The sequence below is a fragment of the Botryllus schlosseri genome, chromosome 6, assembly GCF_051294905.1.
Source record: "Botryllus schlosseri isolate E-star chromosome 6, Bs_hap1, whole genome shotgun sequence".
In the NCBI taxonomy this organism is placed as follows: Eukaryota; Metazoa; Chordata; class Ascidiacea; order Stolidobranchia; family Styelidae; genus Botryllus; species Botryllus schlosseri.
Window position 1 is genome coordinate 2,971,727 of NC_137241.1, and position 15,055 is coordinate 2,986,781.

The window sequence follows — 15,055 nt, forward strand, 5'->3', positions numbered from 1 at the left end:
TTGCACTTCTTCAGGGTACTCAATTAGGTTTTTAGCTATATGCAACAAATACTTTCGGGTGTTTTTGATATTGGACTGCTCCAACTCCATGATAATTTTAGTATTAGGCAGAAATGAACCTACAATACGAACGTTTTACTTACTCGGAAATGACTACTTTTACGTTAATTTATAAAACTCAAGTAAAGCTCACGAAATCCATAGTGTAAACGTCTCTAATGCGCTGAAAAAGGCAGAAAAAGTACTCAATACGCTAAATTTGAATCTAAAAATATTATTTCTCGTAAAACGTAGTGGGTGTGGGATTCGAACCTATGTGAACACTTGTTCATTGGAACTTAAGTCCAACGCCAAAAAGCTATACTTTACAAAATTTTTGGAGTACTGACTTTTTTAGGTAAATTCTGTTACGAGCTTAGTTACTAACTCTGAAAGCCAGCAAAATTTGTGGTATTTGATCAATATGGAAATTAGTGCACTTTGCGTTTAGGTTGTGTTGAAAACATGAGTAACTTAGAACACTTGTTCATTGAAACTTAAGTCCAACGCCTTAACCGCTCGCTCAAGCCAGTTCCGTTGCTACGATATCTGAGAAATCTATTAAATTAGGGTAGAAATAACTATTTCCAAGTAAGTTTCACGAAGTCTCGATACGCTATATTTAATCTAAAAATATTAATCCCCATAAAACGTACTGGGTGTGGGGTTCAAAGCCTAGAATAATAAGCGGATCGTGATTGAAAATAGAAGGAGGATCACTGGATTAACGTTTATGGAATACTCCGCAATGTAAAATTAGTATATACTGCACAAAATCCAGAGTGTAAGAGTCTTTACTGCATCGGAACAGTGTAGTTTTCTATCCACTTTACAAATAACCGGATCCGGATATCAACTCTGAATCGACAAACCAATGAACAATATTCAAACATGTTACACCCCCGTGTTTTCATGAAAATAACAAGACATTACACATCCAGTATACTTCACGATTGTTCATAGATACCACGTATTCGCGTAAACGAGGTGTGCGACATTACATACATCATGGATAACATCATGGCCGGCATTACAAGCATCATTGATTACAAATTCATGTTCTGAAGTCTCATACATGCACCGACTCTGTACATTCAATGTGGGGGTAGCTGACTTGGAGACAGAAAAACACACATATTTGACCGTAACATGGTCTTAGTATGAACCGACATGCATTCGAATTGTGGAAAAATGTGTCGCACACTATTTCACCGAGATTACAACCCTTTCACGGATATTCGTTGGTGCTATCGATACGGTGAACAGCACGTTATGTATAGCGATATCTTCACAAATACGCGAACCATGCACAAGCATATACCCCGACTTTCGTTGAATATTCACGACACCAACAAATCTGTACATCTCCTTTCCCTCGACATCAATGATAGAATCCTCATCCCAATGCGCAGTACGAATGGTAGGTTCATCGGGTGTAAAATCCAAATCAAATGACACCAAGGTCTGCTTTCTCATTTTCAATATTTCCACCACCGCATCTTGTCTTTGTCTTAGCACTACCGTGTGGGGATGGCGAAATCTGTGGGTGGTAACACGGATGGACATGATATTCTTCGATATGATCAACTGAAACCTCGGATGTGGTGGGTTAGAGTCTTGTCGTGATGGTCCGTTTCGAAATGCAAGCGGATGAACTAGACCAAAAGTTTCGAAGATGCGTTTTATAATTGCTCTAGGTGTGAAATAGACATCGCACTCTTGCGGGGAAGCAACACGAATTCAGTCTTCACACCGCAGAAACACAGCCGCTTGGTTAACATCACAAAACCGCAATTGAACTCAAGATTGCCATACACGGAATCGCTGTTAACGATGTCTGACTGCGGCGTTTCGACGAGTAACGAATTCTCGTATTTAGTATTGATTGTGACACATAGTCAAAACAGCGACAGTTTTCACAACCCGGTACATACATTGAACCAACTGATGTAAGGTGAAACACTACGTTCGCAGCAAAAAAAGTTTGCAGGGTATGACCACCACCAACATATAGAGTAGTGAGTGAGTAATTAAACTACATACCTCGATTTTACTATGTTACGAGATCCGGATCACGATTCAAGTCTCCCTGAACGATTAAATACATTGCGACGCTGTCACTTGGCTCTTGAATGGGTTGTTTCATATGAAAGAACTAATTTTGTCTGTTATAATACTTTATTAGACGTGTATGGCGAGGCGTCTGGTATCGAGAAGTGAGATCGCAAGCAATCATTGAGTCAGTCGTGATGTCTGGTTGGGACTGTCGGCCTCTTATATCCAGCAAGTGTAATGTGCCATATTAGGCCGTAAGTATCGTAGGCCCCGCGTGAAGTGTACAAATTTCGATGTTGCGCAAATACCACAAACTTTGCTTGCTTTCAGAGCCGGCAACTAAATGCAAGACAGAGACTTTACGCAAAAGTTGCTATTCTGAAAATTTTGTCACGGTAATGGTTTGAAAACTTATACTTGAGCACTACGAAATATACAAGTACTTTATCTTTACACGACGTTTTTTGTAAAATGAATTCTAATTTTATTGAAAAAATAAAAAAGAGCGAAAAATTACATTTTATCCCGGAGCGCAACAAGAAAAATCGTATGAATTTGTAAACTACTTATTCATGACATAATAATAATTTCGCGTACGCTATGCATACAAATGAGGAAAGTTACATCAACGCGTGTTAACTATCGAGTTATCGAATGATTTTTTCCTTACATCAAAACAACTAGAATGTGTAACCACATTAAAAAAAAACGTATCTAAATGAGCTCCAGGGCATTGTGATTATGCAGCATACCAAATTTCATCACACATTGCATGATGGAACAACTTTAAAACTAACGCAGTTCTATAGCAACTTTTGCCTAAATCTGTCACTTTTTACGTCGAGGGAGTACATAGCGAAGTACTTGTACATTTTGGAGCACTCAATTATAGGTTTGGCCTGCTTGCGCTATACTTAATGAATCACTCCTGTGTCATAAATACTTGAGTTGTTGGTGCGTGTAGACAAAAACCTACTTGAGAACATAAATTTCATTTTTCAATAAAATTAGTATTCATCTTACAAAAACGTCGTGAAAAGGAAAAGTACTTATACATTTCGGAGTACTCAAGTATAGGTTTTGTCATCTTATTATATGCTCAGTATATTATATGTCAAGAATTGTGGAGCATGTATGTGGGTCTCCAGGGTGCTCTTCATTGAGTGTCCGTGTTGAGCGATAAGTTTAATTCGCAAAATTAGTGTGTTCAAATCAGGCCTGTCGCCAACATAGTGATGTCGCATAAGCCCTAAATACACATAATAGAATATCAAGGAAAAGTATCATCTAACGTATGATGAATGTTATTTATTTCTCGGAAGCAAGTTATTATCAAAACATAGTGGTCAAAATTATCGCAGAGCAATACCGATTTTGCGTAAATTCCGTTATGCGTCCGACTATGTTACTAGGGATTTTGTAGTTAGTTAGGAAATTAGGAGTTCTATCTTCCCAATCGCTATGGAACAACATCAAAATCATCACAAAGCAATATCGAATTTTGCCTGCATTCTGTTATGCGTTTTACTACGGTAGTATGCGCATATGCATACAGGTGTCCAGACGTGGACTTTCTACTATATTCGCTCCGAACATTATAGCAGCACCCGACGCAGCTTACATTATTACGTTATAAGACGCCGGCGGCGTTTCACCGTCGGTTTACTCACCCTTATTCTAGTGACATGAAAAGGACTGAATCGTATGAAATGTGGTCACTACAAGAATCGAGCGAAAGCGCTGTTTCACGCCGTCTTGCATCGGTCACGATTAGTTTTACTTTTCAACTAACTTGTTGTCTGTCGTTATATTCATTAGACTCGCTTTCATGCGGCTAATTTGTCCTTATCATTATTACGTCGGTGATCGCGTACCTGCGGCGAAGGTGTTCGTTTAATTATAGCAACGAGAACCGGACCCCTGCGGCTAGCGGTTGGCATTTTAGTGCTGAGTTAAATACCCTTATACTCGACATGCAAACATTATACAGGTAGCGGTTATACTGCGAGCTGATGAATTCGTCATCTATTCGCCCAGCGTAGTTGTTCCTAATCCCGACCTTCCGCTCGTATCGTATATACTACAAGCCAGTGATCGCTACATCAAACAAAACGGTCAGATCGAACGCAAGAACTCGGATCGCAGTGTCGGACGGCAGCAAAGCGGTGTACCTCGAAACATCAACCGATCTGGAGGATTTCAGCTAGTGAATCGACGCAATAACGATCAACGATATCATTGATATGCTCTTTTTAGGAAATAAAATGAACTCGTACACTATACAATGCTATTTCAAGGAGACTGAGTAAAGTGTTAGAAGATATGAAAAGCGCTGAATTCTAACGTATAATGAATGATATTTATTTCTCGGAAGCAAGTTATTCAATACATATTGCTAAATACACATGGAAAATCGGTATTGAAATTCACAAAACATTAGAATATCTAGGCGTGGCAATGGGCGTCATATAAGCGTGGTGATTAGGGTTGGGCATGAAAAGGGGCGTGGCAATTAGGATGACGTGACGCTCTCTGATTGGACGGTACCAAACGATTCAATCCTCACTACTGTAGGCCTACTTGATTATCAAATTAGATTTACTTGAGTAAACGTGAGGAGTTATGAGTTATTCTACTGAAGTTTCTACGAGGTGAGGTCCTGTTAAAAACCACTAACTTGATTATTTCGGAATAGAATGGACGATCAACTTCATTTGTCAAGCGGCATAAGACCCCTCATACATACATACACACTACACACTTATATTAGCTGATTGGGGCTGTCTATCCTTACGAGGATGCCTGGTAAAAACGAGGAAAAGGCCTTGAACAGTACTTGCGGACTTACTTGCGCTAATTACTAGCTACATAATACAACAAGTTACCACTCGTTGATGTAACTGTCCTCATTTGTATGTATAGCCTACGAGAAATTGCTTACTGAGGGAGGTACTTTTTTGAAGATTGCAACAATATAGCCATATATGTATTTGTCCCGTATACACAATATTTGTATAACACGATATTTGAAGGTGGAGATGAACTAACGAAATTTGGTGTCGTAAGGTAGATAATTTTAAACTGTCGTAACTTCGTATCGCTATGATGTCATATAACACTGTTCCAAGTCCCGGACTATCACTGAAGAGCTCGTCGAATGAATATCGTTAGTCAAGATGATCAAACAGAACGAAGAGAAGCTCACCGTAACATATACTGCTATTTGACAGACTTCAAATATAGCGAAAAGTAATTATGTAAGTCTTAACACATGGTCAAGTGTACAAGTACATGTAGAATTAATATAAAATGAGATTTACTTGCTACACTCAAGTACAGGTTAAAGAAAAGATTTCCGAATGGGTGAATGAGCTAGTTTTTTATTCCAAATTTTGTCTAAAACTGAAACTGTCAAGAAATGATAAAGTACTCTAAAACCTAGTCACTTTTTACGTGGAGTGAGTCGATAGCGAAGTACTTGCACATTTTGGAGTACTCAAGTATATGTTTGGCCTACTTACTCTATACTTAATCAAGTGATTAACTATTTACACTGCATCTACTTCTATTTCAGAGTTGTCGGTTTTTCGAGCAAACTATACCTTCAATACTTGCTTTTTAACTCACTCGGAAATCATCACTTCTTGTCCTTTACTAGGAATTTACTGCTACTAAAATGTTGAAATGTACTTCTTTTCAGTGGCCTTGGTGAGCGGTGTCAGTTTCATCTATATCCTACGATGCATTATCACGCCGCAGAATGACTTACCGCAATTAAAAAATACCAAAAATACATCGAGAATTTACGAACTCTCACTGTGCAATATTTGAGTTTTACGAAGTACCCTTCAAAGTGAGCCTATATGTTGGATATTATTAAAAACCTCATAAAATTACGCGTCGAGCGAGGAATCCTTTAAAATAAGATAGAAGTAGTCATTTCCGAGTAAGTAAAACGTTAGTACTCAAGATATATTTCTGCTTAATACTATAACTAACATGAAGTTGAAGCACTCCGATATCATAAGGACTTGAGAGTATTTGGTGAATGTAGGCAAAAAACCTACTTGGTATACTCTGAAAAAGTACGAGTACTTCTTTACTTAGCAACTCCAAAGGTTGGCACAGTTTGTGGTATTTCGATTACCTGCTAATAAAATGTTGAAATGTAATGTACTTTTTTTTCTGGGGTCTTGATGAATTGTACCAGTTTCATCTATTTCCTACAATGCATTTCGCTGTCCTGAATGACTTATCATCACCGTGAAAAATTAGCAAAAATATACCGAAAATTAGTTTCAAAGGTGTTCCATCATGAAATGTGTGATGAAATTTGGTATGTTCTATTGTCATAATGTCCTACACCTGTGAACCAATCTTCAAGTTGCGCATTCAATGTTAAGCTCGGTAATTCCGTTGTTAAAGTTGAGTATGCATAGGTACGTGCTACGCTTCCGCAAAAGTCGGCATGGAACTGGATTAGTTTTAAAGTTGTTCAATCATGAAATGTGTAACAAAATTTGACATGGTGTATTGTCATAATGTCTTGCAACTGTGTAGCGGGTTTCAAGGTGGGGAGTCGATTATTAACATGGTAATTCCGTTGTTAAAGTTTACTATGCATAGGTACGTGCTACGCTACGGAAAAACAGATTTAGCCAAAAGTCTGTATAGAACTGCGTTGGTTTTAGAGGTGTTACATCATGAAATGCCTGACAAAATTTGGTATGGTGCATTCATATTATGTCCTACAACTGCGTACCAACGTTCAAGGTGAGAATTTAATGTTTAGCATACTAATTCTGTTATTAAAATTGACTATGTATGGGTATATGCTATGTTCACGAAAAACAGATATGCGTAAAAGTCGGTATTCGACTGCGATAGTTTCAAAGGTGTTCCATCATTAGATGTGTGAGGAAATCTAGCATGGTGTATTGCCATAATGTCTTACAACTACGTATCAAGTTTAGAGTTGGGATTCAATGTTAAGCATTGTAATTCCGTTATTAAAGTTGGCTATGTATGGGTACGTACTATACGCCCCCGCAAAACAGATGTACGCAAAATGTTGATGTAGAGCTGCGTTAGTTTTAAAGTTGTTCCATCATGAAATGTGTGATGGGATTTGGTATGGTGCATTGTTATAATGTCCTATAACCGCGTACCAACTTTCAAGGTGGGAATTCAATGTTTAACACGGTAATTCTGCTATTAAAATTGACTATGCATATAGGTATATGCTATGTTCACGCAAAACAGATATGCGTAAAAGTCGGTATTCGACTGCGTCAGTTTTAAAGGTGTTCCATCATTAGATGTGTGATGAAATTTAGCATGGTGCATTGCCATAATGTCCTACAACTACGTATCAAGTTTAGAGTTGGGATTCAATGTTAAGCATGGTAATTCCGTTATTAAATTTGACTATGTATAGGTACGTGCTATACGCTCCCGCAAAACAGATGTACGCAAAAAGTCGATGTAGAGCGGCGTTAGTTTTAAAGTTGTTCCATTATGAAATGCGTGAGGAAATTTCGTATGCTGCATAATCACAATGTCCTACAACTACGTACCAAGTTTCAAGGCGAGCAGTCACATATTAGCATGGTAATTCTGTTATTAAAGTTGACTATGTATATGTACATGTACACGCTACCGAAAACAGATGTAGGCAAAAGTTGCTTTAGAACTGCGTTAGTTTTAAAGTTATTCCATCATGAAATGTAAATGTGTGATGCAATTTGGTATGCTGCATAATCACAATGCCCTGGAGCTCATTTAGATACGTTTTTAATGTAGTTACACATTCTAGTTGTTTTGATGTAAGGAAAAAATCATTCGATAGCTCGACACAACTAGTTAACACGCGTTGATGTAACTTTCCTCATTTGTATGCATAGCCTACGCGAAATTGGTTACCGAATTTTTCGATTAGTTTATATTCCGAAATATATATACTGAAACTGTTAAGTACTACTTAAAGTGTAATAAAATGTGAAAAAGTGTACAAGTAGAATTATTATTATGTCATGAATAAGTAGTTTACAAATTCATACGATTTTTCTTGTTGCGTTCCGGGGATTTGCATAAGTTTCATCTATATCGTACAATGCGTTTACGCGGTCCAGAATGACTTATGGCGATGAAAAATAGCAAAAATGATCTATTAAGCATTGAGCACGGTTCAAGAACTATGATATTCCTGTACTTGTACAAGTTACAAACGCGGTATCGTAAATTAGTATATACTACTAAAATACAAACTCGGACGAAATCATGAATGCGTAGGACTTACCTTAAACATATATTGTGTACAAACAACTTTTTACAAGAACTATAAAATTCCACTCCAGGCGCTGCGGCTTAGCTCAAGCGAACAAGTATTTCGGACTTTAGGAGTCAAATTGTCTTTCTTATGGTAAATTAACATAGGGAGAATTAATCAGAAAATTTTGTAGAGTACCGTAGGCATCGATACATTGAGTGAAATGGGCTTCCTTAAATTAAAACGAGCAGAATAAATCGAAACAATTTGCAGAGTCCCGTAGGCTTTAAGACATGGCTCAGGCTGAGATCATAGCCTACTAACGAGGGCTTCGAGTGGGATGTTATAGGAAGCAAGAAGAATCGTTATAAAAGTGTTGAAACCAGGGGTATGCTTGTATAACCTTGATGAGTGCTATTCGGTATGGAACAACATCAAATTTAGCATACTGAAAAAGATCTACTTGACAAAATTTTCATTTCGTTATGTCCATTAGAGTCGTGTTCATGCGACGAATTTGTCCGACTTACTTGCATGAGTTGCAAGCTACATAATAATGAATACTCCGCAATGTAAAATTAGTATACACCATACAAAATCCGGATTGTCAAAGTCTTTAGTGTAGCGGAATAGTGTAGTTTTCTAACTACTTTACAAATTCATACGGTTTTTCTTGGTGCGTTCCAGGATAAATGCAATTTTTCGCGCTTTTTTATTTTTATTTTTTCATTAAAATTGGAGCTACTGTATATTATTTATCGCCTATATTTAAATTCGGTGTGCTAATGCGTTGAGGTTGAAGCTAAAACATCCTATTTCATGCGGCCAAGAAGACTAGCACCGCGTAGCCGAATTTAGCATACCGAAAAATATCTACTTTACAAAATTTTCATTTCTTTATGTCCATTAGAGTCGTGTTCATCCGACGAATTTGTCCGACTTACTTGCATGAATTACAAGCTACATAATACAACTAGTTAACACGCGTTGATGTAACGTTCCTCATTTGTATGCATAGCCTACGCGAAATTGGTTACCGAATTTTTCGATTAGTTTATATTCTGAATTTTATTTAAAACTGAAACTGTTAAGTACTACTAAAAGTGTTATAAAATGTGAAAAAGTGTACAAGTAGAATTAATATTATGTCATGAATAAGTAGTTTACAAATTCATACGATTTTTCTTGTTGCGTTCCGGGATAAAATGTAATTTTTCGCTCTTTTTTTCTTATTTTTTATTAAAATTAGTATTCATTTTACAAAAAACGTCGTGTTTTGACTTTTGAAAATGGAGGATGCGTGGGCTGGACTAACTTTTTACGTAGTTCGAAATCGCCACTTCTATACATTAATTATAAGTATTTGTCAGTCATCGCAGCACCGCTCATATTGCGCACCATCTATTTATTTCACGGATAACAAATTACTCCTGCTTTTATCAGAGGATACTTTCCTAGGGTTTGCCTACTAATAGTACTTATAGTTTTGATTAATGAAAAATATAGTGATTGAAAATAGATCACTGGATTATAGTTTACAGAAAACTCCACAATTCTATGTGACGTCCTTGCATGCCAACAACCTTCGAACTATTCGCCACATCATAAACACTTGAGTAGGCCTACATTTGATGCGTGTGGGGAAAACCTAGGTAAATTTTCATATGCATTTAGTTTCCGGCTCTGAAAGCAAGCTTGGTCTATGATCAATAGCAACTTTTGCGTAAACTCCGTTTTATTTCACTTCATACCTACACAATGTAGATAGTCTATTCGAATAATTCGATGTATAATTGAACTTTCCTCCGCATGATCATTAGGGCTTCTATTTTTTGTTGCAGGGCAACTTTGTTGTAGCCGAAAGCGGTATTATCTAGCAACAAGGTTTAAATGACTCGCCTCCGGCGTTTATTGACCGTATTACCCGTATTCTCGTCATGCAAAAATTATGCATGTATTAGTATGAAGCTCAGATGCAGCAAAGTGTGTGTGACTGCCTGTAAAAATGCTGCGAAGCAGCGACTCTAATTTCCCGGCTTATAGCAAACAACGACGCTGAAATTTTACTTCAGACGCAGCAAAGGGTGTGAGACCGCCTGTAAAAATTGCGCGAAGGTACATTTCTCGGCTTATAACAAATAACGACGCTGAAATTCTACTTCAGATGCAGTAAAGTTAATGCATTTGGCTATATAAATTGCGCGAAGGTGCATTTCTCGGCTTATAGCGAATAACGACGCTGAAACTCTACTTCAGATACAGCAAATGCGGCAAAGTCTGCGCGAATAGTTGCATAAATTGCGAAAAGGTGCGACTCTAATTTTTCGGCTTTATTGCAAATACCGATGGGGCAGAATTGACGTCGGATCAACTCTTTGTACATTCCACAAGCGGGACCATTCAGAAATATCGAGCCACTCTGAAGCATGAAGGAGGTTTGGTCGTTACGTATACTCGCGACGGGATCGAGCATTATCAACCTCCGAATCCAGCTATTCATCCAGCGTAGTTGTTCCTAATCCCAACCTTCCGCTCGTATCGTATATACTACAAGTCAGTGATCGCTACATCAAACAAAACGGTCAGATCGAACGCAAGAACTCGGATCGCAGCGTCGGATGGTCAAAATCGCATTTTATATTAAGTAATTAGTGATGATGTGTAGAATTTTGATATATCATCATATAAAACCACATCCAGTTCAGCGTTGCTCATATTATCCGTGAAAATACAAAGTCCTAAATACACATAATAATAATATCTGGCGAATACAGCCTTGCATATACATCATAGTTTTTGGTTATCATGACAATAACTGGTTTCCGTTAGCGAAGTGTTATTGCAGATATAAATACGCACATAAACCAAATGAATTCAAATTCACATTCACAGAAATGTGTTATCTGAGAGCTCATATTATCCGCGAAAATATAAAGTCCTAAATACACATATTAAAAGGACTGAATCGTATGAAATGAGTGGACTTTTTACTATATTTGCTCCTAACATTATAGCAGCACCCGACGCAGCTTACATTATTATGTTATAAGACAAAATTATCGCCGAGCAATACCGATTTTGCGTAAGTTCCGTTATGCGTTTGACTACTTTACTACGGATTAATATTATGTTGATCGCGCGACATGTGCGTAGAATTTTAATACATCATTAAAAAACCACGCATAGTTCAACGTGGATGAGTGTTGTCTGAGAGCTCATATTATCCGCGAAAATACACAGTCCTAAATACACATAATAGAATATCTTGCGAATATAGTCTTGCATAGACATCATAGTTTTCTAAATTTGCTCATAAATACACGAGGCAATAGTCTAGCGGTGAGCGATGAACATACAGTCCTAAATACACATAATAGAATATCTAAGGAAAGTATCATCTAACGTATAATGAATGTTATTTATTTCTTGGAAGCATGGACCGGGCATAGTCCAACGTTAATTATATTATGAGAGTGTTTACATTCTAAATAGCCTGAGGGGCGGGGCGCCAAACGATTCAATCCTCACTACTAATAGTAACTGATAATATGAATTACTGAATTGAAATGAGCCAGGTAATGTGTGACACAGAATCGGCATTCAAGAAGGTAAGGGTTTCGAATTTGAAATGGGGTGGATTTCGACCCCAATCAACCACCTCATGGACCTACGTCACTGTTAGCACTGATGATTTTGAGCTAGCAATGATTATAAGAACATCACACAACAGAACGCCTCATCAAGATTCAAACAAAATGTTGCCGTAGCAGCAGAAATTTATGTTGGGCAAAATCAAGTTCAAGACCAGTATCCAGCGCCGAGTCAATATTTCGACCGTAGGCTCGTACTATACGTGTTATTGCGGAAAGATTTACACAATTATGGCATAATTAGACAACGTTTGAAAAGGCATTTGTTCGAAATACTGTTCAGAACATGTGTTAAAGAAAATGTTTTCAAACTCCTTCTGTTTGAAATGCAACCCTACCAGCAACTTGCCGCATGATATTGGTTGTTGTTGCTGAATATAGGCTACTTGTTTGACGAATAGAATGCAAGAGGGATAGTTCGCCATATGCAAGTACCCAGCAAACACAAAACCGTAAAAGGATCATCCGGGATCATCTCGATTAGGTTCTGATTTTCTAAGTGTCGAGGGAATGTCTAAAATACGTAGTAGGATGGTCTTGTGGTTATATTCAATCAGAATAAATTCATACTCGGTGTTGTTCCATCTCATGCATTAGGCTTTGTCATATCCGGTAGTTAACCTAATAATGCAAATTTTCTATCTCTCGCGGGTACGACTAAAATACGTAGAAAGGATGACTTTTTCGGTACATTCAATAACGATGAATTCTATCCGGTTTTGTTCGATCTCATGCGGTAGCTTCGTTCTATTCATTAGAAAACAATGTTCTCCCTTCGTTTTATTGCGTGAGGATGTCACCGGTGTTGTATATTCGTGTTGTTGCTCTAAGGTCGAATAGTTTTGTTTTCCTCTGATATATATGATCTTCATTATATATATATTCGCTCTTTCGGTAATCTCGCATGTTCAACGAGTATGGTTAATAGTTTTATTCAGAGAATAACTAAATAAGTGATATGTTGTACGTTTAGGAATATGATTATCGATGCGTGACATCTAGAATATTTCGGCGATTCAAATTTTACGTCATCGCGCCGGTCAAAGATTGGACGCGCAACAGGTCGCAGCCAGGCATAGTTCGCTCTTTCTGTATGGTAAATGCCGTAAATATATAGGAATTGTGACTGACTGAGGTAGCGGGTTAAAGGTATATATGCAGTAGCATATAGCTTATGGGGTATTTCGAATTGCCTGTAGTATATGACGCCTAGAGCTGTTTGACTTTCTGCAAAACAGGTGTAGACAACTATAGAAAAGTTTCAGCTTTTCCAGGTTAGAATTAGAGCTAAACCGTTTTTCCGAATTAGATTACAATTATATTGCTGGCATTTCGCTCTAATTTAGTGAAATTAGACCACTATAATTCGCTTCAAACATCTGAATTACCGGTACCTATACCTACGGTATATCATAATATTTATGCTTGAATTTTCTAGGTATATAAGTCATATAGATACATTCCTGTAGAACACTGATTCATGATTTTATAAAAGTTGGTGCAAGAATGGACATTTTCAACTTGATGTTGATTAATGGAGCAAATTTGATATTTAAGTACAATTATACCTCGAATCCAGTGACAAGATTATTAATCGTTGAAACCAAACGCAGCTTGATAATGTTGGCCCAGAGAATTTGGCTAGCCAGACCATATTGATGGAATATGGTCACAGTAAGATAATATTTTGGGCTATTTTACATGAACTTTCCAACATTTGATTTGATATGTCCACTAAAACAGTTGTTATTCTGCTTTCGAATAAGACCTTAATTGCTGGTTTCAATGGTAACTGTGTTTGTCAAAGGCTGCAAAGGTAATTTCTTTTCCTTGTTAGATGTTTATTTGTTTGTTTGTGGTGTTCATGGTGGTGGTTCGACTACACTGGTCATTTTACACCAGGCCGGTTCTTATTATTATTATTCCGTATCTGCCCGATTACCAGTGAACTCGGCACTTAGTGAATTCGGCCGCACAAACTCGGCACTTGGTGAATTCGGCCGTGGTAGATCTCGTAGCGGTACCGGTCACCATGATTGGTTACTGGAATGTTTGCCGGTGAACTTGGCACTTTGAGTGGTTGTCAATGTTGTATGGCGGTCAGGGCATGCGTAGATCACACAGTCACGGCGTGATTAGATCACAGATTGCGTAATTGCAGGAAATAACGCGACGCTCTTCACTTGGTGAACTCGGCCCTTGGAGGAATTGGCACTAGAACACCTTCGCATTAGAAATGCATTAAGTATGAATGAACAGTATCAAAAAGGAAATTTAAACGTGTCGTGGCTCGTGGTAGATCACGTAATCTTGGGATCCTTCAACCTTGTTATCGAGACACCCTAATCCCAGAGTGGAATCGTCTCTCCAAAGGCAAAAAATAATTTATTTTGACGTGATCATGCGAAACATTTGTTGATGAGGAACACTGGCTTGTCGTGATCGATAAACGAAGAAGCGCCGCTTGATGTTCCACGGTTTTGATCTCACATACAACGCCAAGATCCATCTTCTCAAAACTTACACGACACAGGCCCGTGACTCACGCCATCGATTCCAAGCAGACCGCGCGTGGTAGGTATATGAGCGCTGTGTTATTTCCCGTGGCTACGCAATCCGTGATCTAATCACGCCGTGACTGCGCGATCTACGGATGCCCTGACCTCCTTACAAGATTGACGAATCACTTGATAATACTATTATTAGTTTGATAATTCATATTAATAGCTGTAAATACACTTCATTTCAAAATTTCCCGAGGGCCGAATTCACCAAGTGCCGGGTGCATCGGCAACCATCTGCCCACTTACAGCACGGCCCACTCCTAGGCTTTTTAAGACATGGCTATGCGAATCAGATGGCGAGGAGGAGCCTAGATAAACGGCCAACACTTCGGTAGGAATTATGGAGTCGACGTGTCACGCTCGAACCCGCAATTCATTGGTGTTTAGCTATAATGGAACGTACCACTACGTTTCCTCGCCATACCTTGTAAAATGAGACCGTAGCATTTGGCATTTCGTGTGGCAACTGACTTTTGTGT